General features: G+C 37.0%; 1 protein-coding gene across 6 annotated transcripts in view; it reads right to left on the bottom strand.

The window, feature by feature from the left end:
- Positions 1 to 26,236, bottom strand: part of LOC120367937 (uncharacterized) — a 769,718-nt gene that overhangs the window by 160,375 nt on the left and 583,107 nt on the right. For all 6 annotated transcript variants that reach the window (XR_012519294.1, XR_012519296.1, XR_012519295.1 and 3 more), the window contains one exon: positions 25,737 to 25,824. The gene's annotated coding sequence lies outside the window, so the exon portion shown is untranslated. The remainder of the gene's footprint in view (positions 1 to 25,736; positions 25,825 to 26,236) is intronic.

Genomic DNA, 26,236 nt, shown 5'->3' with positions numbered 1-26,236 from the left:
AGTTGGAAGATGAAGATAATGTCAATGCAGCTAACTGTTAATGCAGTGAAGGGTTATGATGTAAATGGTTTTGAGAAAATAAAACTCTTGATGCCTAGGTATATAGATTCTAATATACATCAGTTTAAATACAGCAAGTCTATAGAGCAATGTTTTATCTAACAGGTAAAATTAAAGATGTTTACTGAATATAGTTTGTGTTCAATACAAGTTTCAATTGATTAATAAATAAAAAGGCTAGTGCAGGTTACTTTCTCCAGAGACACTTAGGTTACAAATATGCTTTTACATAACTTCATCTATCACATTAAATTATGCATTTATGTTTAATAAGATAGGTTGGTTGAACACTGGATTGAAAATTTAACTCTTGTTTATAAAGTCCAACTTTTAAGACTTTCATTATACTTTTCTTTAGAATCAAATCTGAGAATTTTTTTTTTTGCTAAAGTATCATAGAAGATCCCTTCTCCTTATGTTGAAAATAAGGTCCATATGATCAATCTGTAGATAATAATTGCCCAGGTAGAGTATAATGATCTGGTTGCTATAGGAAAATAGAAACAAAATAGAATATAGGAATCCTGACTTCTGAAAGTTTACATATTAAAGGACAGCCAAGGCTAATGTAATAGAGAAAAAAGCCACAAAAATCAAATATATTAACAATTACATATAAATAAATCTGTGAAAAAACAAAATGCATAAATTCAGAAAAAAATGCATACATATGCACATGCACACAAACACTTCAAGGGGAGCTAACTTTTCTAAAGGAAATTGAAGAAAGGAAGGGAGGAATGAAGCAGGGAGGTAGAGAGGGAAAGAAAGAAGAGGGAAAAGAGGGATCTCAGTGGTGTCACATAATAATGATTTGTTTGTCCATTATGTCACTGATGCTCTGCTCTGTTCAGTCAATCATGGACTCAGGTTTCTACTATCTTTTTGTTCCATTCCTCTGTGAGTCATTGAAGACATAATTATTAAACTAAATAATTAGGACAGAGAAGCTTGAACATGGAATAATTAGAATGTGGAATATTGTTGAGCATGTTTTCTGTGTGCCTGGTTTGGGAATAGTATAGATCACTTTCACCCATGTTTTCTGTGTGCCTGGTTTGGGAATAGTATAGATCACTTTCACCCATGTTTTCTGTGTGCCTGGTTTGGGAATAGTATAGATCACTTTCACCCATGTTTTCTGTGTGCCTGGTTTGGGAATAGTATAGATCACTTTCACCCATGTTTTCTGTGTGCCTGGTTTGGGAATAGTATAGATCACTTTCACCCATGTTTTCTGTGTGCCTGGTTTGGGAATAACAGATCACTTTCACTGGCCATAACACAGTGCCAAGACAGGCCACAGTGATCATTGCCTCCTGGTCTTCATGCCCTTGTGATATCCCTCACCTTGCATCTGTCCAAAGTGATGGTACAATTTCTGAGATTAGATTGTAAGAGATTTCTGTTTCCATTCAAAGCTTGCCTTCTCTTGAATCACTCACTCATGTTGTGAGATGCCCTAGGGAGAAACCCACATATTAAGAAATTTCTAGTAGATAGCCAGCAAGGAAACAACTGCCATGTGAGTCGGCTTGCAAGCAGATTCTCCAATTCCAGATGAGTTTTGAGATGATAGCATCCCCAGTTGACAGCTTGACTGCAACCTAGTGAGAGACCTGAAGCCAGAACCATGTTGCTGAGCCACATGGAATTCTTGGATCCCTTGACTGCCAGGAACTGTGTGAGATAACTGTGTGATGGTTTGAACTCCTGAGGCTTGAGTAACTTATTACACAGCAAGTGGTAACTAATATGCATGACCTCACCCAACTGAAAGAGGCTGGAAAATGACTTCCAGTTGTGTGTCCAAGAGGAAAGGAGATAGGGTTTAGTGTCCACAGCTGCATGTACTGCACTCAGTATCCACCCTGGGCAGGTCTTAGGGTCGATGAGACTTGTAGCTTCCCCTCAGGAGCTCCTATGCACAACACAGCCCCAGAGGCATCACGCAAATTCTCCACATGCTCTTATTAGCCTTTTCTAGTTATTCTGATAACCATGCAAGTGGTCCCTATAAGGAATGCCAGAATGAATAGTGTCTATGTTTCCAGATCTCAGTCTTATTTTCTCATAGGTTGATAGTAGAGACTTTTATCTTGTCTAGGGGAATCTAGGAGCACTCAGAACTCCAGACTGGAAGAAATACCCCTGCTCTGATGCACAACCAGATCCTTGTACTTAACCTTTGAACTTAAAGAGTTTCATCGGGTCTTTACAAGCCAAAAGATAATCCATAATAGGCCCGGAGCCCCGGAACACATTTTTCTCAGGCCTGGAAGCCTTCAGTGATTACTCAAAGAATAAACGTAAGATAGCTTTATCCATGTGCTTTCCATTGGATATTCCATAACTCCATAAGAATGTAACACGTTTCTGATGGGTAATTTCTCCTGTGAATATTTTTCAGGTAATAAGTTTTCACTCACCATACCTATAATCTTTCCTGTAGTTAAAAACACTGTATAATTTCTCTACATATTTTCTTTAAATAATGCACATTTTTGACACTACATATAAAACTACTAAAATCTTTTTTATGCCCCTCATTGGCCTCATCTGTGATTTTCTCACTTCTACCTAAACTGATGGAAACTATAGTTCTTCCAAGGACTTGATATCAATCTTTCACATCTTAATAAGAATTGAGTTTATTATATAAAATGTATTGCATTTAAATACATAATTCTAAAATTTTGCATCTTACTCAAGAAGTTGTAGTGACACTGTTACTATCCCATTCAGATCCGCTTTTCCAGGTAGCTGGTTGTTCAGTGTTGTAGTGGCTGTGAACGTTGGATATTATTGGCTCTCCTTCCTTTTCCAGCCCTCTGCAGATAGGAGCCACCTTACCTGGGAGATTCTGCCTTCCCATCCCAGGAGCAGCTCACAGCCAATGACTGACTAATACAGGAACATAAAATCTTCCCCCTTTAACTCAAGAAGGGATAATTCTGTGGTACCAAGCACACTCCAGAACTCCCTGTGGGATCAAACTGAAACTAGGCTTCAGTTGAACCACTTGCTTGTCTAGCTTCTTCCCCTACCCTCTCCTGCTTCCTGCACTCCCTAAGAGGGTTCTCCCTCAATAAATCTCTTGCACAAAAGTCTCATCTCTGTCTCTGCTTCTAGAAACTCTAAGACAGAATGTTTAGATATTATTGAACAGAAAAGGTAGCAAAAGGAAGACTAAATGGCTTTTCTGGCCTCTGGAAATAATAAGGAAAATGGATTCCCATTGTGCCTATATAGTGAACTCAGAACATTGAGGTAATTGTCATCACTTACCATTAGGGGAAAAAACCTGACAAAATAAAAAAAGGAAACAACACTACCATCAAAAATTGTGGCTCTCTCCTCCTATTGGTAGGACTAGTCCAGGTTGAAATAGAAATAAGAGAATTGTAAAGTGGAAATACAGAGTTTAGAGTAAGAAGACCTAAGCTCACCATTCTTGTTTTGTAACCTGGGAATTTTGACTTCACTAAGTCTGCTTTAATGTCTGTAAAATGGGGTAAAAATGCATTGTTGCCTGTCTTTTATTACAGAAGCAAAAACAAATAACATAGCAGGGTGGGACATGGATTACTAATTTTATAGCAAAAGTTGAATTGAATAATTCAACTTTGGCTTTTATTACTAAGTGCCTTTTATTTCCCCAATAGCATTTTTAGAGTCTCACATTTTATTGTTCATTCTATTGTGTGGATTTCCTCCAGAGTGAAGAATTAAGAGTGTCTTGAATTACAGGAAAGAGTTTATAAACAATGCATTGACTAAAAACTAAAGTGACTTAAAAAATATTTACCCCTGAACTTTGCCATGTAAATGTATATTCTACTCATGAAAAACTATACGTGTATTTTAGTGTGCTGCCAATCTTTAGCATCTTTGGAAATTACATCTATTGGTGTGGAATTCTCACCTGAGGCCTGGTCTTTCCACAAACATAGTCTGAGGGCCTGCTATATGACTGGAAATGTGCTAGGCTCTAGACATGATATTTAAATCAAAAATTTTATTTATGATTAATATGTCTGATTAATATTTGATAATTAATTTGATTTTTCCATGAAATCAAATAATCACAGGGAATCAAGTCTCTTAGAAAAGTTCAGAACTAAGAAATAGATGATTACACTTTGTGTCAACTATGAGTTGACTGGAATACAGTGAAACTGATTTTTTCAATAAGGCTGGTAAATTTGATCTAAAGTGAGTTTCAGACTAAGGGAAAACTAATATTTATTGAACACTTAACATGTTCCAATGATTATATTTTCCAAACATCACTTTAGGGAATTCTCTCAAAAGTCTGTCATTTGTACTTGCCAATGAGATCCAGTGATTATAACAGATCAGTTTGCTAGGATTGGGCCATGGCAGATACAATCTCACGTTGCTCTGATGTCAAAGTCAAAGACTGTGTTCTTTCAGTTACCAGTAACATATCCCTGAGGGTTTCAAACGTTTTATGAGCAAAAGCAATAAAATTGAAATATTTACGTAGCTTCCCAAGGGAACCACTTAGAAATAAGAAAACATAGAGGATCAGAAAGTTTTCAATTGTTTATCAAAGAACATCATTCTTTTTGATAAGTGTACCTTGCACTTTCATGCAATAAGAAGAGTAACTTTCATTCCAACAAAAGACAGCAAATTCCAGCTGAAGAATGATGAGATGTGATTTACAATGGATTACCTGATGGAAATCACTAGACAGTAACTCCAAGGTGATGGAATTACAAACTTTAAAGCACTTCAAACCCACGGTTGTTTGCCACATTTGTGATTTAACTTGAGCAACAACCAAAGTCCTGTCCAAAAATGACACTACCCTTAAACACTATTTGTTGTAATACAGAGAGTTTCCCAGCACTAAAAACAAAAATCTCCAGATAGGTAATGTTTCTTAGTTCTTCCATAGCATTGTCAATACCAAAACCCAATCAGCCAGCCCCTATGCCATGCCTACTTCTTAGAATCAAATTGGAGAGATAATAGCAAAAAAAAATCATTTGTTACAAACTGACCATGTATATTATTATATTCCATGCTTTTAATACAGCAAAGAAGTGGATATTACTATTATATCTCTTTTACAGCTGAGGTTTACAGAATGTAAGGATTTTTCATACAACACATATTTGTAAGCAACAAATGCAGGATTTAAACTCAGTGGTGTCCAACCACAATTCTTCATTTTTTATCTATTACACTATAATTTTATCATCACTGCAAGAAAAGTAAAAATAATTTTTAAAAACATAAAAAATAAATATAAAGGTAATAAATATCAATTTAGTACCACAGTACAAAAAGCATGGGTTACACAGTGCCAAATATGTGGGAGGATAATGAGGGCCCTTGGATTTTGGGAGTCTGAGTCAGACTCCATAGAAAATGGTAAAGCGTTCTTGAGAAGACTTTTTCTATCTTCAACTAAAATAATAATTTATCACTCAACAGTTTTCACTCTGGTTTGTAGATATAATTTTTGTCCTTAATTAAATGATATTATAATTGTTCTTTCAACAAATAGCAAGTTATAGAAGCATGAGTGCTGGCCTTTCTTAGCACAATATCCTGCCATTAACCTATCAATTGTCCTCTTCAGCCCCACTTTCTTCTTCTTGATTGAAGACTGGCCCAGATAATGGAACCAGCAATTCAAGAAGGCTCAGCCACACTTATGGAGCATTCCTGGGTGCTAAGCATTGTGCATAATGCCTCAGAAACATCCCAGTGAGTTTTCTTGGTGGTCCATTATCTATATTTTCCAAATAAGGGATGTAAAGGATAAAATACCTGTGTAGTCCTTAGAAATTTTTTTTTAAAATTTTCTTCCCAAAGTATCTTTTTCTGAAATCTCATGAATCTACCTTTCTTCTTCTCTTAGAAACGAGCTGGATATGGCTCATTTGTGGTGCCAGAGAGAGAAAATATATTCACTTCTGGGATTCTAATGTGAGGTTGTGCCCCTCCTGCCGACCCACTTTATTTTCTAGGGAAAGATTTGACTATCCTCTCCTCAGTTCAGCAGTGGCCAGCCCATGTACTCTTTTGAGACAAAGCAATGAAAAATCTTACATGTCTTGTTTCTCTCATTTCAATTCTCCTTGGGAGAATGGGATTGTACTTATGGTAAACCTAATATTGCTTTTCTGCTTTCATGAGTTTCAGTAAAGTCTCCCTTTGAGTTTCCTGGAAGTAGAGACTACATATTATTGATTTTTATTCCTCTAGCTCCTAATTTAATATATGATGCATGATCTATACACCATAAATATGATATGAGTTTGATTCTATAAAAAGTCACTTATGTGATTTGGATGTTTAAATTATGTAACATGGGCAAAGGCATTCATTTTATATGAAAGATAAGGTTTAAAGAAAATTGTTAATACTAAAGTCAGGGGATCTGTTACCTTTAAGGTGAAGGAAAAATCTCCCACAGGCAAAAGACACACAGGAGTTTTTTGAGGTGCTGTCAATATTTTATTACTTGATTTGCATGGTAGGTATCCAAATGCTCAGTTGCTAATTATTATTTTTTCCATAACCACTTTTCTGTATGCTTTAGAGATTTTATGAAATACACCATATATGTATAAAATAGATGAAGCAAACAGAGATGTGTTTGCTTCACAATTTAAGGGAAATTATAAACCAAACACTGTGTAATCTCCAAACCACATGTGTTACCACCAAGCTAAAATAAAAAAGAAACCGAAAAAAGGTGATTTAAATTAAAATGTGCCTAGACAAAGTAATTATCTGACTTAACTTCTAATGTCCATGTACCTGATACTTCTTTGTGAGGACAAGAAAGGGAGTGGCACAGTGAATTTGGGAAAAGTGTCAATAATGGGATTGAAGGACAAGAAGAAATAGTTCTTGGTTGGTAGGTTTGGGCAGCAAATATTCTGCCTATGTGAGCAATGAAGAGATATGTACTCCTCTCAGAAGGATGGCTGCTCTCTCTTCATAGGGGATAAACGATAAATGGAAGCCAGACTAGGGAGGGGAGGGTGTTAGATGGTGGTGGTTTTGATAAACCTGATAATTTCAGGTGAAAAATTAGATCTCCCAGATTAAGAATTATGATACTCTAATAATGCTGTAATATTACTTAAAGGAAAACATGGGGAACTAAATATTGGCAAGTGTCACACAAAAATTATTGATATATTGATCATCTTTAAAGGTTACTGTGTTTATAAATCATAACTGTTATAGAGCTGATTGGTATTACAAACACGTTCATGAACTATGGTGGCTCGACATTTTTTCCTTTGTTCTTCTCTATGAGTTAATTTACATGACAGGCTGTGTTTTTGAAGGTCTGAGCTTTAGAATGAATCAGAGTAAACAACTATCCTGCAGTAATAAAATTCCTACACCTATTTTCTGAATGAATCCTTCTTGGAAGGAGACAATTCTGAATGGAATGGCCCTCTACTTAGAAAGCTAATAATTAAACACATTTTCACCAGTGGATCAAGACCCATGGTTATGGATATTATTATCCCCTGTAGAGAATATGTTCCATTTTCTCATGTTTAAATTCAGAAGACCAATGGAACGGAAACAGAATTAACCTGATTGAAGCAGAAAGCATTCTGGAGTAAAAACCTCTCATTCTCCTGTTCTATCTGAATGGGAAATCAAAGTGATTTGTGTTGTGTGGAGATGATTACTGATGCGTAATTATTCTAAAATATCTCTTTTCGAATCCTTTATATAGAAATCAAGGAAGAATGTAAGAGGTTAGGCATTACATTACCAGGGTATCAGCAGCATATAATTTCTTAATTACGCATAAAAATGAATAGTAATACCTACTGAAGGAGTTCTTGAATTTTCTTTGTTAAGTCTGGAGTACACATGGGTCTCTGAGCCTTAGTAGAGAATATGAGGTTAAAAAGACAGAGGCAAAGATTCTCTTTTCTTTCTGATAATCATGTGACTGAACCTCAGTTTTCTCATCTATAAAATAGGAATAATGATCCTTTTTTCTTGGGGCTGTCATGTGTACTGCATTATGTAATGTCACAAGCTGCTTATTTTTGTGTCTAGCATATAACACAAGACACTCAACAAATGACAGCCCTTATTATGGCTGTTAATAGCAGTAGTACTAGTAGTAGCAGCAGTAGTAGTTACTATTAGTACTTCTCGTACTACTAATTTTGGCCACAGCTTACCTAATTGAGGTAGAAATAAATTAATTTGAGATGGATGTTTCAATGGATATTTCATTTTTTTATGAAGTCACTGACACAGAGTTAAAACTAACACACATTATTAAGGTAAGTTTTAAAACTGTTGTAGGAGAGAGTCTATCATAATATTTTCCTAAGAGCATCTTCTATTTCACCATGGTAAATTATTCATCAGTTTCTTTAGAGTGGCATGTGCTATTTGAATGTGGCAACCAGCTTTACATAAATTAACATATTTATTTACACAACCCAACACTGTAGCCTCTAATTTTGGGGGGAAAATATGTACCTTCTAAAAATCTATTATGAAGGCTTGTCAGAAACAGATGAAGTGCTATAAATTGTTACTATTTGTGTTCTCTTTTTTTTCTCAACAAAAGAAGAGCACTTTAACATTGTGCATCCTTTCTTAGGGAGATTAAGAAATTACAAAGTCGAGCAGTTGATTGAAAGAGATTTTAAGCTCTCAGTTACTCAAGTAGCCAGTGCCACAAATGTCCAACTTGGGATTCACATTTATGAGCAGTGACAAACCAGAGCAGTTCATCTACATGGTCTTGTTGCTATATTTGATCAAGGGTGATGAAGAATGTAATAAAAGATGTTTTGTGTAATGAGAATAACACCATTCCCAACACTTCATACAGAAGCAAAGCTGGACTGAGAGTTCAACTCCCCCAAGTGTGGCCATATGCTAAACACCTTCATCTCTCGTGCATCTCATTTCTCCTTCACCATTATCACTTCCACTGTTCTAAGACATAAGAAAACTGAATCTGGGCTCAGGAAGACAAAGGAAAGGATGTCATATTTTTATTGACTCACAAGGCGGTAGGAAAAGAGATATTCCTAATCAAAGCAATAGATGGTGACTATAGATTGGAAGGTAGATCAACTGTGGCCCTCAGAAGGAAAGAATCAGCAACTAGAAGCAAACCAGCCTCAGCGGAGTCTCAGGCATTACTCCAAGCCTGAAGCTTCCCATTCACTCTCAGATGTTCCTGCTGTATCCTGCCAGGCCACTAAGTCATTATCATGGACCCAGCTTTGTGTCCCTGGGCCTGGCATGTGGGAAAAGAGAATCAAAGATAGAACTCTGAATGATTGGATCTCAAAGGTGGGAGACAGAGGAGATCTTAGTTCAATTTACTCATGCCATTAGTGTTCCAGGAATAGCTAGAACTCTAGGGTCCAGGGAGTATTGTCAACGAAAAACAAGTGTGCAGATTTACAAACAGGAAAAATACAGCCAACATTTTGAAATATGACATTTGAGAATCTCTTGTGTCTTTTCTTTTTGCTTATTTTTGGGGAGTGTAAAATCTTTCTTTATTTTTAACTTTTATAATTTGAAACTGTATAGAGATAGTGGATGCTGAAGTCTCTCAGCTTTGCAACTTGAAGTTTTTAACAAACTGACTCCTCAGGGGATTTGGACATGTGGTTCAGCTTTGCTTGTATACACTTCAGTTGCTGACTTTAATGTTCTTTCAAGTGCATTGGCCTTATCTCTTCTGCTGGTCTGGAGGCTATCTGGTAGCTGGGATGAGGCTTTTTCCGTTTTAGTCATGGAAGCTAGTTATTTTGTTTATCGTTTCACTGGCTGTTGACACTAACAGGGTTTATCGATTTTAGTATGCCCAGAATCATCCAATGAGACAATTACAAGAGACTTCTGGATCCTAATTCTAGAGACTGAAATGTGTTAGGTCTAGGTTGGTGCCTGATATTCCATATTTTAAACATAACCCTTCCTACTCCAGGTGATGCTGGTATTGCAGGTTTTTGAACTACACTTGACGCTTTGGGTAACATTGTCTTTTAGTGCTGCCGCATTCTATAGTCTTCATGTTCACTTTGCTCTGGAAGATTCTAGTCTCAGTTATCTCAGTTAAAATCTATTGTTTGGTCAGAGACCCACCAGATCGCACTTAAAACCAACTATGCAAGTCCTCGGGCCTCAGTAAGAGCCTCTGGAAGCCCTTTTGTGTCTGTTATTCTTATAGCTTTAAGCTAACAGAACCTGAGACACATGAACCTTGGGACAGCTGAACAGACTCACTCTATAGTAGTGGAAATAGGAGGGACAGGAGATATGTGTAAAATACCAAATCTCAGAAATGATTAGTTTTGTTTTACACAGAACACAAAGGAATCAATTTAAAAGCCTATTTGATCTCATCCCTATAATTTCACTCTGGTGTACAAGGTAAGTAATACACTCTGCTGGAAAGGAGATGAAACACAGCTAAATTAAAGCTATGTATAATCCAAACATCTTTTAGATCTGGCTTGAAATTCAAGCATACCCTCACCTATTCATAGCCTCATTTTGGGTCTGGCTTTGGCAGATTGCTAAACATAATGAGGCAATTATGGAACAGGGGTAAGGTACAGGAAGGCAGGGTGGGTATGGCCCTCTGTTTTCTGATCTTCCAGATAGAAATGTTATTACATAGAAGGTTCTTACAAGAATGTTATTCACACAGAGGTTCTTCAAAGAATCTCAAAGAGTTCTTGTAAGCATTGCATGAAAATATGTGTAGAAACAGTATAAAATCTGGAACATCATAATGCTCAATTAATATTAGTTTTTGTTTGTTATTTTTTAGTGCTTTCTGCCTATAAAGTTGGATAAAATGGGAACTGAATAAAGAGATTATTAAAAATTGCAAACTGATTAATCTCCTGGCACATGATTTATTCTGTATTTTAAAAGTTATAGGCCAGGCGCGGTGGCTCAAGCCTGTAATCCCAGCACTTTGGGAGGCCGAGGCGGGCGGATCACGAGGTCAAGAGATCGAAATCATCCTGGCCAACATGGTGAAACCCTGTCTCTACTAAAAATACAAAAATTAGCTGGGCGTGGTGATGTGCGCCTGTAGTCCCAGTTACTAGGGAGGCTGAGGCGGAAGAATTGCTTGAACCCAGGAGGCGGAGGTTGCAGTGAGCCGAGATTGTGCCACTGCACTCCAGCCTGGCGCCTGGTGACAGAGTGAGACTCTGTCTCAAAAAAAAAAAAAAAAAAAAAAAAAAAAGTTATTGAGAACTCCAAAGACTGGCCTAAAAACCAAAGTTCCTGATAACAGAAAATCTAAAAAACGGCATCAGATTTTCAAAGTGGAAGGGACACATCTTGGGTGTTAAAGATAAGAGGTATAATACAGATGGATATTTATGTAAAGTCTTCAGTGTTTGACAATTGTCTTTAGGAGCTCCTAAAATTTCACAGTAAGGTACAAATTGTATGTAATTGAATAATAAGGGAGTCTGAGATAATATAGCATATGGAAAGGCAATAGAATTGGGAGTTTGGTTTCAATTCCCATTCTAACCTTCGCCAGCCTTGTGATCTTGGTAAAGTCACTTAACTTTCTCCCAGTACACACACACACACACACACACACACACACACACACACACACACTCCAGGAAGACCCGCTAAGTGATTTATAGCTCAGAAATGTTTTTTTGTTCAAAGTTATCAAGGACAAACTTTGGATGTTAAGTATTTCCATGAGAAAAATGCTTCAAAAACAAAATCTGGGGGGAAATAAAGCTTTGCCATTGGGATGCTGATCTTTATATGACTGTAGTCTATAGCTCTGAAGACAGAATTTTTCTGAAAAATCTTTCCTTCTTAACTTATTCCTAGATTGCTCTGCTCACAGCAGGACATCAGGAGAAGAGTGGGTCACTTAATCCTCCACCAAGGTCAGATCTCCTCTGTTTGTGCTATGAAAATGGGTCTCTGTCTGTTCACTGTAGGCAGTCCCTACCATGTAGAAAGAGCTCAATAAATGTTTGTAAACAGAATGAGGAAATAGATGAATGGCAAACAATTCAGCCCCATGAAGGTTACCCCAGAGAGCCTATACAAATCACATTTTGAAAATTTTTACCTTGCCTGATTCTATGTGGACACAGCCTCAATTTCACCAGGGCCTGAAGAATGATTACAATGATCATTCACGTCTCCATGTTGAAATAAGGCATAACATTCAAACTTTCCCAAGGTGCATTATTGCACACACTTCATTTTGGAAAGGTTGATAGAGTAAGTTAGCAGCTCCACCACAAAGCTAGTGAGGCTAAAGAGAGATATCAGTAAAATCGAAGCCATAGAAAATAAGATATTCTTTTCCATCCTGAGCAAGCAGAAATGTATAGTAGAAGGCTATGCATGGAAACACATTCCACAACAAGTAGACCCTATCACCATACTTTTTTCAGAAGTGTTTTCTCTCTCTCTTCATGTGTTAATTTTTCAATATTTTGTCTTTAAAAATAAGCATTGAGTGCAAATTAGGGGCATGATATTATGACAAATAGTATGGGTGATAGATAACACATAAGTGAGTTTCTATCTAAAAGAACTGAACAGCAAGTCAAGGACATAAACATATGCACGAATATGTACTTGAAACATTTGATGGTTCCCATACTAAGAGAGAATCCTAATTACTAAGATTTCTGCTACTTGCAGATAAAGAGTCAGGAGCCAGCATGTTGGGTAGAGGGAGATGGGGAGAGTGGAAAAGTTGAAAGTATGTTATAATAACAATAAACAATAAACAAAGTTGTGGTAGAACATCTCTGGATATCTGTGGGGTCAAGTCAGTCCAATAATCATGAGGTAGAGAAAGTCATGGGTCATCCACAGAGATGTGGCAGTTGTGGTGACTAACAGTCATCATAATAACTGCTAAGTAGAATAAGAGGAGCATTGGTTTTGGAGTTTAACAGTGTACATTGGAACTCCAGCTCTGTCAATTACTGTGCAACTAAACTTGAGCCACAGCTATAAGCCTCAGCAATGAGCCTTTATCTATGTGTTAGTAGTTGATAGGTATCTATCTCAGAGGGATCTTCAAAGGAACCATTGTGGCAGCATATATAATGAGAAACATTTTGCTAGCACACAGAATAAAGAGGAAAAAATTACATTTCTAGTACATGAGTGAAGTTGAGAAGTGGGTACTAAAAGCACAGAGATACTGTCTGGGTGGTGAGAAGGCTCAGATTTGTCTTATGCATTTGGCTGAACCAGATGAGGCTGAGTCAATAGGGTTACCAATCTCTGAGACTGATGTTTGAAAGGTAATAAAAAAGTCAAATAATCCTAACACCTATCACTGCCCTGTTTCAGCCTGTAAGTCCCATTCAATGTGTTTTGCTTCCATTTGAATAGTTAACCTGCTCAGAGTGGAAAACTGAATCGGATCATTCAGCTCTTGCTATTTTTATTTTTGGATCAATTCGTTTTGGCAGGAGATACTGAGGAAAATAAGCAAAAGGCTGCCAATTTTCCATTTAGCTTTGTGGAAATATATATATATATATGTACAAGCCTTAGCTCTGAATAAAGGTATATCTGGGAGGGAGAGTACTGCTAAAGAATGAAGGAGTTTCTAGAAAAAGAGGCAGGAGGTCTTTCAGGTTATCTTATTCTTGGAGAATTTTCAGCATGTAATATGTGTCTGTCTGTCTATTTAAGTTACTTCTGCTATAACCAGCAACCTCCCTGGATTTCATTTCACTTCTGCCTCCTGAATGATTTCTGAATCTGGCTCACACTTTACCATCTAATAATAATGATAACAACATCTACCAACCAAGGCATTTCATTTTATAGTTTACAAAGCATTTTCACATAATTATTCATTTAAGTCCCCTAAAAACTATGAAAGGTTGACATTATTATTTTTAATTTTAAAATGAGAGAATACATTTAGAAAATAGAAAAAGGGAAAAATATAAGTCAAGGGTAGAAAGAGGAGGGCAGGCTCCTAGAATTTAAAAACACCATGGAAAGTAACACTGTCCAATGGAGGTTATACCTCAGTGACCATCAATTTTTGGTAGGTTCTGAGGTTGAAGTTTGCACCTTCTTTTGAGAGCCTACAACCAAATGTTCTAAGTCTTCATATTGGCTCAAGTTGGCTAGTAAGTGGCCAAGTCTCAGATCCTACATCATAGTAACTCCCTGTGCCCCCATGTTTGAGATCTTAACTCTCTTATCTAAAAACAAGACCCATTTTTGCCAAAACATGCCACTGAGTGTGAGAGGGGCAATGGTATATGGTGGTGCATGACAAAAATCCTGATTGTAGAGCAAATCTATGCAAAGAAGGAAAACAAGGGCAGGAAGTGGTGTCAGGGGAAAAATGTCAGGATGTCAGGCACTGATCAGATCACATATTGCTGCCTAAATGTGTGTATTCCATGACCAAATAGTTTGTGATGCATACAAAGTTCTTAATAACACTATGTCCATCCACGAGTACTGAGACCAGCTCTGCCTTTGAGACCCCCACTCAAGTGGCACTGAAGGCATTAAAAAACAGACATCCAGATAGAACAGCAAAGTGGGACTGTCCGGGGGCCAACAGTCTTCCGACCTGGGAGCCTCAAGGGCTGACAGCATTCCAGACTGAGGGCCTCAAGCAGACTCTGACTCATGTAGTTATTCTCTCTAAACAGGTGATTGTTATTAACAGCACGTGTCCTGTGTTTTCTCATAGAACCAAGAAAAACTAGGTAGGCAGCTGGTTACTACTTACCTGCTTACTACTGATCAAGGACAAACTAGAAAGTATTCTCCATGAGGAAGCCACAGGGCAGGGTCACACATCCTGTGCTTAAAGAATTGTTTTTGCTACTTTAGAATACCCCAAGCAGCTTTCAACTTGGTGGTGTGGGGGTGGGGGGGATGGCCAGGTTTTCCTTGCCCCATTGTTGCAAACAATATAATTTTATCATACACTCAGCATTTCTCAGCTATCATGCACTCAGCATTGCTCAGCACAGATGTACCCGTTTCTTGAGTTCTTTTCTTCTGATATCTAAGAAACTAATTATCCTTCGATAAGCACCAAGGACCAATGGGTTCCAGGAAAATGCTGAACAAGTAAGAGAGAAAGCATGTAAACAGTAACCTGATACTGCCTCTATTTCATTTGCTTTGTATTAGTATTCATGGCATATATTTATCTTTAAACCAATCTTTCTTACTCAGAATATTTAATGCAGATGAGTTTCTTGTTCCTCTGAATTCTTACTTCATCTTAACCCTCTTGTGACCTTTAGTTACAGGATAAAACTTTCCACAGACAGGGGAATCCATCCTGTAGATCTTTAGAGCCAAGTTCATTCATGCCTTCACATGCAAAGAAAAAAAAACATAACCCACAGACATCCTTTCTAAATATTCCACCTCAAAGCACCCTAACATAAGTAGCTGATCGCCTTCCCCCCTTATCATCCTTGCCTTTCCACCCACAACTTCTCACTAAACTTTTTTCCTCTTCTGAGGTCTCTGCTCACCTTTTTAGTGGCAGTAGTCTAGCGGTGATTGTTAACTTGTGCAACCTAAGAAACCATCCGAGAGTGAAGGTGGGAAGGCTTGGCCACCTAAGGAGAAAACACAAGAGCCTGGAAGCTCTCCGGGTTTAGGGGATTGGAGAATCATTTTCCTCTTTATTCATTGGGGGAAAAAAGAGAGAGAGTTGAAAGCTGGGATTATTGGGTAGTGTGATAGTTAATACTGGGAGTCAACTTAATTGGATTGAGGGATGCAAAGTATAGTTCCTGGGTGTGACTGTCAGGGTGTTGCCAAAGGAAACTGACATTTGAGTCAGTGGACTGGAAAAGGGAGACCCACCCTCAATCAGGGTGGATAGAGTCTAATCAGCTGCCAGTGCAGCCAGAATAAAAGCAGACAGAAGAATGTGAAAAGACTAGACCGGTTTAGTCTTCTGGTGTACATTTTTCTCCTGTGCTGGATGCTTCCTGCCCTCGAACATTGGACTCCAAGTTCTTCAGCTCTGGGGCTCAGACTGTCTTCCTTGCTCCTCAGCTTGCAGACAGCTTATTGTGGGACCTCACCCAGTGATTGCCTGATTCAATACTCCTTATAAATTCCCCTTTATGTATACAGCTATCGTATTAGTTCTGTCCCTCTAGAGAACTCTGACTAATATAGGTATACAGTGGGACTTGGTAGAAAACAGATCCATATACTATGGGGGAAAAGTGGGTACAAGGAACTAGATGAAGATAAGGATATGCGAAGGTGTAAGGGGGCTTCTTCTTAGGCCCTGGTCTGGAAGCTAGAATCTAGCTGGGCATTGAATTGGACAACACAACTCCCCCAAATAATAGGTAGAGAAGTCAGATGAGTGAGAGCATTGTCTCCAGGGAAGAAAACAGGGAGTGCAGAGTATAAGTGTAGCCATGGGCTCAATCAAGAGCAGCACTGCCTCAATAAATAACCACAAATATTGGCTGCTACCGTGGTTTACTTTTATTAACCCTTATGTTGTTCCAAGACCAGAAAATATCTTTACAGGCATAGTTGCTGATGTGTGGTTTTCTAGTTCATACTACAATTACACAAAGAAAGTAGAGAAATTACATGATAGAAAATTTTTTGCCTCTCTGTGGCAATATGAATTATTCACCTTAAAATTCTCCTTTCTTCATTTAACTTTGGAATGATAGAAAAATGTTGACTTTAAAAAATAAATGGAGAGAATTGAGAGACAAGAACTCCAGAAGCACCTAGTCTTTATTCACTCATGTGTTCTTGTCCCAAGTCTACCACATTACAGTGAATGGATGCCTGGGAACCCTTTTTAAAATATCAGCATTTATTATTTAACATCTTTTCTAAAATGCATGACTCTACTTTGGGCAAATAATTAAATCTTTGATCATTTATGTACTCATGGAGGCCCAGAGGCAATCCTTCTAAATGCCAATTTGTGCATAATACTGTGACAATAAATAAAAGAAATGTAGGATTTCAGCTGCAAATGCATGCCTAGTCAGGCATGGAGTTTTGCTTTGTTTTGTTTTTGTACAAAATCTTTTGTATATCTTTACTCTCATATTGATTGAATTTTAGGATTCATTTTCCTAAAGTAGAGAAAAATAAATATTGTTAGAGAAAGCTACATTGCTGATTTTTAGCCAAGGAAGTTTCAATTATGCCATGCCACTCTACCATACATTTTCCACCAAGACCTCCTCATTACTTCTCTTCACTCGGGGACGCCACTCCTGTTTAGGTCTTCTTCAACCTTTCTGGTGGTTCCCACCCAGTCTCTTTGTCTCTTTTGCCTCATCTCACCAACCTCTAATGCAGCCTTCCAGGGTTCATTCCAAGGACACTTGCTGTTCATACTTATTTGATCTCATCCAGTCTCTTTGCTTTTTGATGGTTCCCAAAATTACATCCCCAGTCCCAACTTCCCACTGTTCCAACTGCCTGTTAAGGGCATCCATATTGATAGCTAAAAAGAAATCTTAAAGCAAACACAGCAAAAATTAAACTGCGGATGCTTCTTCCAAATCTGTATCTCCTATAGTCTTTTCAGTAAGTGGCAAGTTCCTTTTGCTACGTGCTTATATCCATCTCCCGGAGTTATCCTTGACTTTCACTCTGCACATTCAATCCAGTAGAAAAACCTGCTGTGTCAGCTATAGGATTTATCTAAACTCTCACCACTTCTGCCCTTCACTGCTAGGAGCTGAGTCTACATCAACATTAACAGCAATAGATCTGTAACTCTCCCTCCTTCCTCCCTTATGGTCTGTACACAAAAGCCAGAGCGATTCTTTGAAAATGAAAGTTACATCACGTCCTGCTCTGTCCTAAACCCTTTACTAACTTCTCAACCCACTTAAACTAAAATTTTATGGTCCTATGAATCCAGTCATCTGCCATCTGGGTTTGACTCCTTCCATGTTCCTATCATTTACTTCTGTCCAGCACAGCTGATCTCCCTGCTGTTCCTTTGCTCTTCTCCTGCCTTCAGGTCTTTGCACACACTGTTTGGGCTCTTTGAAATGTCTTCCCCCAGGAATACAGTTTATTCTTTTGGGTCCCGTAAGCTTTTGCTTAAATGTGACCTCATCAGAGACTCCTTATTTAACCAGACTATATAAAGTAGCACCCCTCTGTCCTAGTCTGTTTTGCATTGCTATAAAGGAATACCTGAAGCTGGATAATTGATAAAGAAAGGAAGTTAATTTGGCACACAGTTCTGCAGGCTCTGCAAGAAGCATGACAGTAGCATCTGCTTCCAGTGAAGACCTAAGGAATCTTCCAATCATGGCAGAAAGAAAAAAGGAAGGGGAGCCTCACATGGTGAGAGGAAGAAAGAGAGGAGTAGATGCCAGGCTCTTTTTAACAATCAGATCTGGGGACTAATGGTGAAAACTCATTATGCAGGAATGGCACCAAGATATTCAAGAGGGATCCACCCTATGAGCCAAACATAGGTCATGTGGCAGTTCCACCAGGCTCCAACTCAAACACTGGGGATCTCATTTCAACATGAGACTTGGAGAGAAAATTATCTGAACCATATCACCCTCCCTGCTCCCTTACTCTCCATTCTTCCCCTGCCTTATTTTCTCACATAACCCTTATTTCCATCCACCAAGTAGATACTTTCTATTTTTCTGTGTATTGTCTACCTTCCACTAGGATGTCAAATCCCTGTGAATAGCCACTGTGAGTGTTTTATTCATGGATAGCTCCCCAGTGCCTAGAGCAGTGCATGATTCATAATAACTAATTGATACATGAATAAATTGGTCCATTCTTATAATAAAAATGGGCACAGATAGGAGATCTAGAGGGAAATTAGAAACCCAGGATTAGAAAAATATTGTCTTTGAGACTTGCCTCTCAAATTGGCATCACCTGCGTGCTCAGTTCATTCAAAATGCAGAGTTTCAGGCCCCCAGCCCAAACCTACTGGAACAGACTCAGTTAAATCAGTCAATTAAAATCTAAAGTTGATTTTAATTATTCCAGGCCACACTGGTATTATTTCACTCATTTTGGTGGGCGTTGAGATGACACAGCTGTAGCTGTATGGGCCTCCTCTGTAATCTGGAGCAGGTATGGACTTCAACATTAAAATTGGTGGAGCTCAGAAATATAAACTTTAACAAGAGGTTTTCTAGTCACACACATTGGAGTAAGAGGCACTATGCTAGAATCCCCAGGTGGGTCTCTATCTTTCCTCGATGAAACATCTGTTCCTGTTTGAACAAGGTAGCCAATTGTCTAGTATCTCACATTGGGTGATCTTTCAGTGTTTTCTGCCTTCCAGGACTTGTGACCCATAAATGGTTGATAAATGAGCAGAACGACTTGAATCATGGAAAGTAATAAGACCAGGTATCCTGCTGTCATTTAATCTTTGACATAGGAAAGACCTACCCAGCAGACTCTGCAGGGGCAATATCATGACTCTCAAGATCACGGTGCCCTATCAAGAAGTGATTTAAGCCAAACAAGTATCCATTGATAATTGCCACAGCCTCAGCCTTCCTACTGTGGTGATCTGAGAAGACAAGTACTTTGTGTAACAGAACTTAATGTTCAGAGGGACAGAAGGGAGACGAAGCAGCCACGTGTGCATTGCATTTCATTATTCTCTCTGGTGGTCTTGCAAAGAGCATCTCCTCTCCTGGTAGCTGCTATAATTAGTATCTTATTATCTTGTCACTGTTCAAATTTGGTTTGCTAAATCATTCTGAACTTCCCTGACAGGCTGCTGATGCAAGGTCAGAAAATAACATTTCATACTTATTTTAGACTAGCTTCCCTAGAAGCAGGGTCTGAGATGGGGATTTAAATGCATGTGACTAGTTGGGAGAGTGCTTTTAGGAGAAGGGGGGAAAGTAGGATAGCACAGGGGAAGAAACTCAGCAAAGATGTGGTTCAGCTGTTTCAACTCAGCCCGATCCTACAGGGAGCTATAGAGAATGAAGGGCACCAGAGACCAGGTTGTACCTTGAGGCAAAGAGGCTGGTCCTTTTTACCCTTTTACCAACCAGCTACAGATCATCCCCAGAAATTTAGTGGAAATCCATAATCTCCCAGATATTTCTCAGTGGGGCAACTCCTCTAGACCAAGGTCACAGTATAAGGAGGGAGGCAGTTAACTGGTAGCAACCAATACTCACAGCAACAGGGGACGGGGCTCCAGAGGTCAAGTTTATCTTGACAATACTTATTAGCAATTGTTTAGTTATTTAGGTAAAAAAGGAAACTATTCCAATTTTAGACTTTTAAAAAATGTATTACTCTTCACTGCTTCAAGTTCAATATAACTATTAACTCATTTAAACCCCATGACAACCCAGGAATGTGTCACTGTTATTTTCATTTTATTGATAAAAAACTGTAAGCACTAAAAACCTAGGATATTTGCACAAATTACACAGCAGAGGTTGACATGAGATTGGGCAGTCTGGCTCCAGATTCTTTATTCTTAGCTATGAGGTATTAACTGAATGACGACTGTGCTGAGAGTAGGCATGGCCTCATATATCCTCACTCAATGTTTGACACATTGTAGGGGCCTTTTTTATGTTGCCTAAATAAACCAAAATGAAACAAATGGTCAAGGAGAAACAATCTTAGATAAAACATAGATCCCTTAAATCTTGTATAGGTTAGCTTTTGTTGCACATTAAAGTATCTTAAAGCTTAGTACTTAAAACAACAAATATTAATTAACTTTCAGTTCTGTGGGTTAGCAATTGGGGCTCGAAACATCTGGGTGGTTCTCTTGTTCTTTATGAGCTCATTCCTGCATTTCATGATCAGCTACCAGTTCTTTCTAGGCAGCTCTACCTCTTGGATTGGTTGTCTAAAAGTTGGAGTAATGGGGGCAAGTGGGCCATGCGACTATGGTTATCTGACAGTTATCTTGGACTTGTCCCCTACCATCACAGCAAGATTCCAACAAGGAGAATTCAAGCATGCAAGAGGGCTTGAAACCTACAATAAGTATTATCATACCATTACTATTGTTGCATTCAACTGGCCAAAGCCAGTCACATGACAACGTCAGATTCAAAGAATGAAATAGACTTCATATTTTGGTGGGAGGAGTTACTGAATCATATTGCAAAAAGACGAGGAAACTGGGAGGAGAATAATTTGTAACCATTGTTTGCTTTTACCACAGAATCATTCTGCATGTGTTAGTTATGTACAAAACTGCCATATAAACCCTTCCTTCGTATTTAGTACTTTTACATATAAAATATGGACAATATTAGATCGGAAAATGTAGAAACCAAATTACTACTGTTAATTGGTTAAAAAAAAATCAGAGTGCTTTCTGAAACAACAAGCTTGTCTCTTGATGCTTTTTATCTTTTTTTTGCCTCCGAAAACTATTGTAAAAATATCTCATTACCAGCTCTAGAGCCCTATTTGTAAATCTCTATTTTAAACAAAGTTAAAATAGAATAAAATGTTATACAATGACACTTGGAGCTGCCACTCACCCACTCCAGTACCCAGTTTTACTCTCGAGTGACCAACCACAAGAGTCATCTGCATGTATTTCCTGTGATATCCCTGGATGGGAGCATATTGTCATACTGTCCTCCTCCTTTTCACCTAGCACTCTGTCTTGGAGAGATTTTCATATTAGCAAAAACAGTTTTACTTCATTTTAAGAAACCATATAGTAGTCCCTCCAAAGTCTAGAAATACACCATAATTTGCTTCTTTGTAGATGCTTGTTTTTATTGCTCCCAGATTTTTGTTCTTACAGCCAGTGATGGGGAGTAAATTCCTTTTCGTATTTCACTGGATTCATTTATGAGAGAACACCTAGGAGAATTCTAGAAGGGGAACTTATGTTTTAAACATGACTTTAAAAAAATCTGAAAAATATTGCTAAATGAACTGCAATGAGGGTGTGCCAAGCCTACCAATTTTAGATTCCTGTAAACAATGCATGATAGTAGGATTTCTCCACATGCTCATAGATAGTACATATTGGAAATATTTGCATTTTATCACTGTTTAACTGTTGCCACTTTGAGAGGTGAGTCTGGTTACATGGCTATTTAATTTGCATGTTTCTTAAATAAATAAGGTTATACACAATTCCATAAATATACAGACCAATTATATTTAATTTTATAAAATGTCTGTTTATATTTTTCATTTATGTTAATATTGTGTTATTGATATTGCAAGAAAAAACCTTATATAAATGTTTTACATAATAAAGAAAATTAACTTTTTGTATATGACAAATATTACCTCTGTTTTTTCATCTACTTAATTGAAAGATACAATACTCACACAGGAAAATGCACTGATCTTAAGTATGAAGTTCAACCAGTTTTGACAAATACGTGCACCAGTGTAATCATAACCCAAATAAAGATACTCTTTGCTTATTTTTGTCTATAATCCATTTCAAATTAATTATTTGTGTATAATAAAATATTTTTATATGTAAATATTCAATTGTTCCAACATCATCAGTTTAAAAGGCTTTTTTTCCCATTAAGTTTTCTAGAATATTTCCAGTAGTCCAGAAATTTCCTCCTGTCTTTTCTAGTCAATCACTTCACACTTCTACGGAAGCAGCCACTATTCTGACATTTAAGTATATATACGCTTTTGCATGTGGCTTCTAATATATATGTAACATTTTCAACTATACCATTTCATTCTTCAGTAGCTTGTTGCTTTTTGTTTTGAAGTTCTGTTTTATTATACAGTCTTTTTACAGTTTATCTGTTCACCTGTTGATGAACACATGAAATGTTCTCGATTTTGTACTATTATGAATTAAATTGCTATAAACATTCTTAAGCAAACATATATTTCTCCTGAATATGTACCTAAAAAGTGGAATAACTAAGATGTGGAGTGCTCATATTTTAAACTTTATTTGGAATTGTCAAGCTAATTCTCCAAGTGATTATACCACTTTGTACTTTCACTAGCAATGCATGGAAATTTCCAGGTTCTCTGCATGTCAACACTGGTGAATTTCAGTCTTTATAATTTTGTTACTTTAACATGTGTCTAGAGTATATCTCCTTGTGACATTATTTTGCATTTCTTTGACAATTAATGATGTTGATCATTTTCTTATGTGATTGGTGGCCTTTTTTTCATCATTTGTGAAGTATCTGTCCAATTGTTTGGCCTCTTTTGGTTGGGTTCACTTCATGTTAGTATTGATTTGTAGAAATTCTTTGTTCAGGATATGAGTTATTCGTTTTATATATATATTGCACATATTTCCAAAGTCTGTAATTTGCCTTTCCATTTTTAAAGGGTGTGGTTTTTGATTAGCAGGTGATTTTAGTTTTGATAAAATCTTATTTGTGAATCTGCTTTTTTTGAGGTTAGTGCTTTTTTATGTCTTTCTAATAAATTTTGCTTATTTTTGTCTATGATCTATTTTAAATTAGTATTTGTATATCATAATAGTCAAGTTTTTTTCTATGTAAATATGCAATTGTTCAATCATCATCTGTTGAAAAGATTTTTTTTTTCTCACTAAGTTGCTAGATAATCTGGGTTCCATCTCTGAGCTGTCTATTTTATTCCATGTTATATTTGTTTATCTTTACACCACAATCACAGTGTATAAATTACTGTCAATCTTTAGGAAGTCTTAAAATCACGTAGTCTAATTCTTGATTTTACTCTTCACAATTATTTTACCATTCTAGATCTTTTACATTTCCATATTGATTTAAAATCAGCTTATCATTTCTATAAGAAAGATTCCTAAGGTATTAGTTGGAATTGTGTAGAATCTATAGATTAGTATAGGGAGGTCGTTGGACAAATGTTGAGTCATTCAGTCCACTAACATAGTATATTTCTCAATTTACTTAGAACTTCTTTAATTTTCACAGCAATGTTTTAACCATTTTCAGCATGGAAATATTAAGTCATTAATTTAATTTCTAGAATTTTTGAAATTATAAAAATGTAATTGTTTTAAATTATAAGTTGAAGAAATTCTATTCCTACATTGCTAAGAGATCTACTTATTAAGCATTAGTGTAAAATTTCATGGCATGATTTTCAGTATCTGTTGAGATGATCACATTTTTCCTTTATTATATTAATTTAGCACATTGCTTTTCAAATGCCAAATCAACCCTACATTCCATGGATAATCCTCACTGGTTATGGTTTACATATTGCTGAATTCAATTTGCTAAATCTTTCTAAAGAATATTTATGTCTATTTATGTCTGGGTTAATGAAGTATATTAGCATTTAAGTTAATTTCATTTTTTTTCTCATGCTTTGATATCAGGATTTTGCTGCTCTCATATAACTACAACAGTTATGTATATGAATCTTGAAAAACCAAACTGGAGAAAAAAATATCCAATCTTGTAAGTTACATATAAAATAATATTTATGATTAACTTGAAAAATTTCTGTTTAGCTACTTAACCAACTTTTGTCTACTAGTTAATTTTTATGTTTGTATCTAAATACATCATATGTTGATGTGTAAAGCACAAAGTTTTATATGATAAAGTAGTTTAATTTTTGAATTTTGACTTCTTATACAAGAAAAATATAAATCAGACATGGTAGAACAAATTTTTATTCTTACCTTTTAAAATTTTTATAAACTAATACCTATTCCCTAACTTTCGTTCCTTGACCCTGATTAGAAAAATAAAAAATATCACTGAAAAATAGAAAAAACTGTTTCTTCAAAGAAACCATGAATAATATTATAAATCAACCTTTTTAAATGACTGCAAAATATTGAACAAGATGGGCAGCAATAAAAATACTGACTGACAGTTGCCAATATAGTACTGTCTGGAGCCAAATACAGATATTCCATACTTTTTGTTTGTTTGTTTTTGGAGACGGAGGTCTCACTTTGCTACTATACCCAGCTAATTTTAGTGACGGGGTCTCACCATCTTGCCCAGGTTGGTCTTCAACTTCTGGGCTCAAGTGATCCTCCTGTCTCAGCTTCCTGAAGTGCTGGGATGACAGGTGCAAGCTACCACGCCCAGCCAATATTCTGTATTCTAAATATTGTTTTTTTGAAAGGCTCACCCAAGTGTCCATTAGTTATGGTGATGTGATTCCAGACCAAAGGTGACAACAAATTTTCTTTGGAGTTCAAATTCAACCATAGATTTCAAGGGTGGATTAAGAAACAAAGCCAAAAAACAACACAAGAGTATTCACAGTATTAGAAACCACAACAAAAACCAAAATGAGCTTCAAAAGAAAACTGTAGTCTGGCCTGATGGCAGTATTTAATATTGGATATAACGGGACAAAATTCCAAGGGATAGAAGATACAGCTTGAAATATTTGTACCCCATTATATTTTTATTCACATATAATAGCTACATGTTCAAGCAAGCAATATTGGAGATCACAGCAATCAAACCCTGCTTATAAAAGATAATCAAGCCAATCTAGAAATAAATCTAAGTTTAAAATTCAAGAACAGGGGAAAAAATCAACATAAAAGGAAAGGTAATGGTCATTCAATCCACTAAAGTTTAAAATCAAGATCAAACAACAACCAGTATATTAATTATAACATTTTTGGCAATGTAAGCATAATAAACAAATACCAGGCCAGGTGCAGTGGTTCATACCTGTAATACCAGCACTTTGGGAGGCTGAGGCGGGCAGATCACGAGGTCAGGAAGTTCGAGACCAGTTTTGCCAACAGAAACCCTGTATCTAATAAAAATACAAAAAAAAAAATTAGCTGGGCATGGTGGGACATGCTTGTAATCTCAGCTACTTGGGAAGCTGTGGCAGGAGAATCAGTTGAACCTGGGAGTCACAAGTTGCAGTGAGCCAAGATTGGGCCACTGCACTCCAGCCTGGGTGACAGAGTGCAACTCCCTCTCCAACAAAATAAAAAATAAAAAATTAGCTGGGGTGTGGTGACGGGAGCCTGTAATTCCAGCTACTTGTGAACCTGACGCAGGAGAATTGTTTGAACCCAGGATGAAGATGTTGCAGTCAGCAGGGATCACGCCACTGCACTCCAGCCTGGGCAACAGCAAAAGACTCCGTCTCAAAAATAAAATCAAATACATAAATAACACCAAATAAATACCAGATATCAGAGGAGAGTTTGAAGAGA

This window comes from Saimiri boliviensis, chromosome 9, assembly GCF_048565385.1.
Source record: "Saimiri boliviensis isolate mSaiBol1 chromosome 9, mSaiBol1.pri, whole genome shotgun sequence".
Classification (NCBI taxonomy): domain Eukaryota; kingdom Metazoa; phylum Chordata; class Mammalia; order Primates; family Cebidae; genus Saimiri; species Saimiri boliviensis.
Note: the sequence above shows the minus strand (reverse complement) of the source record. Positions and strands in the feature narration are given on the sequence as shown.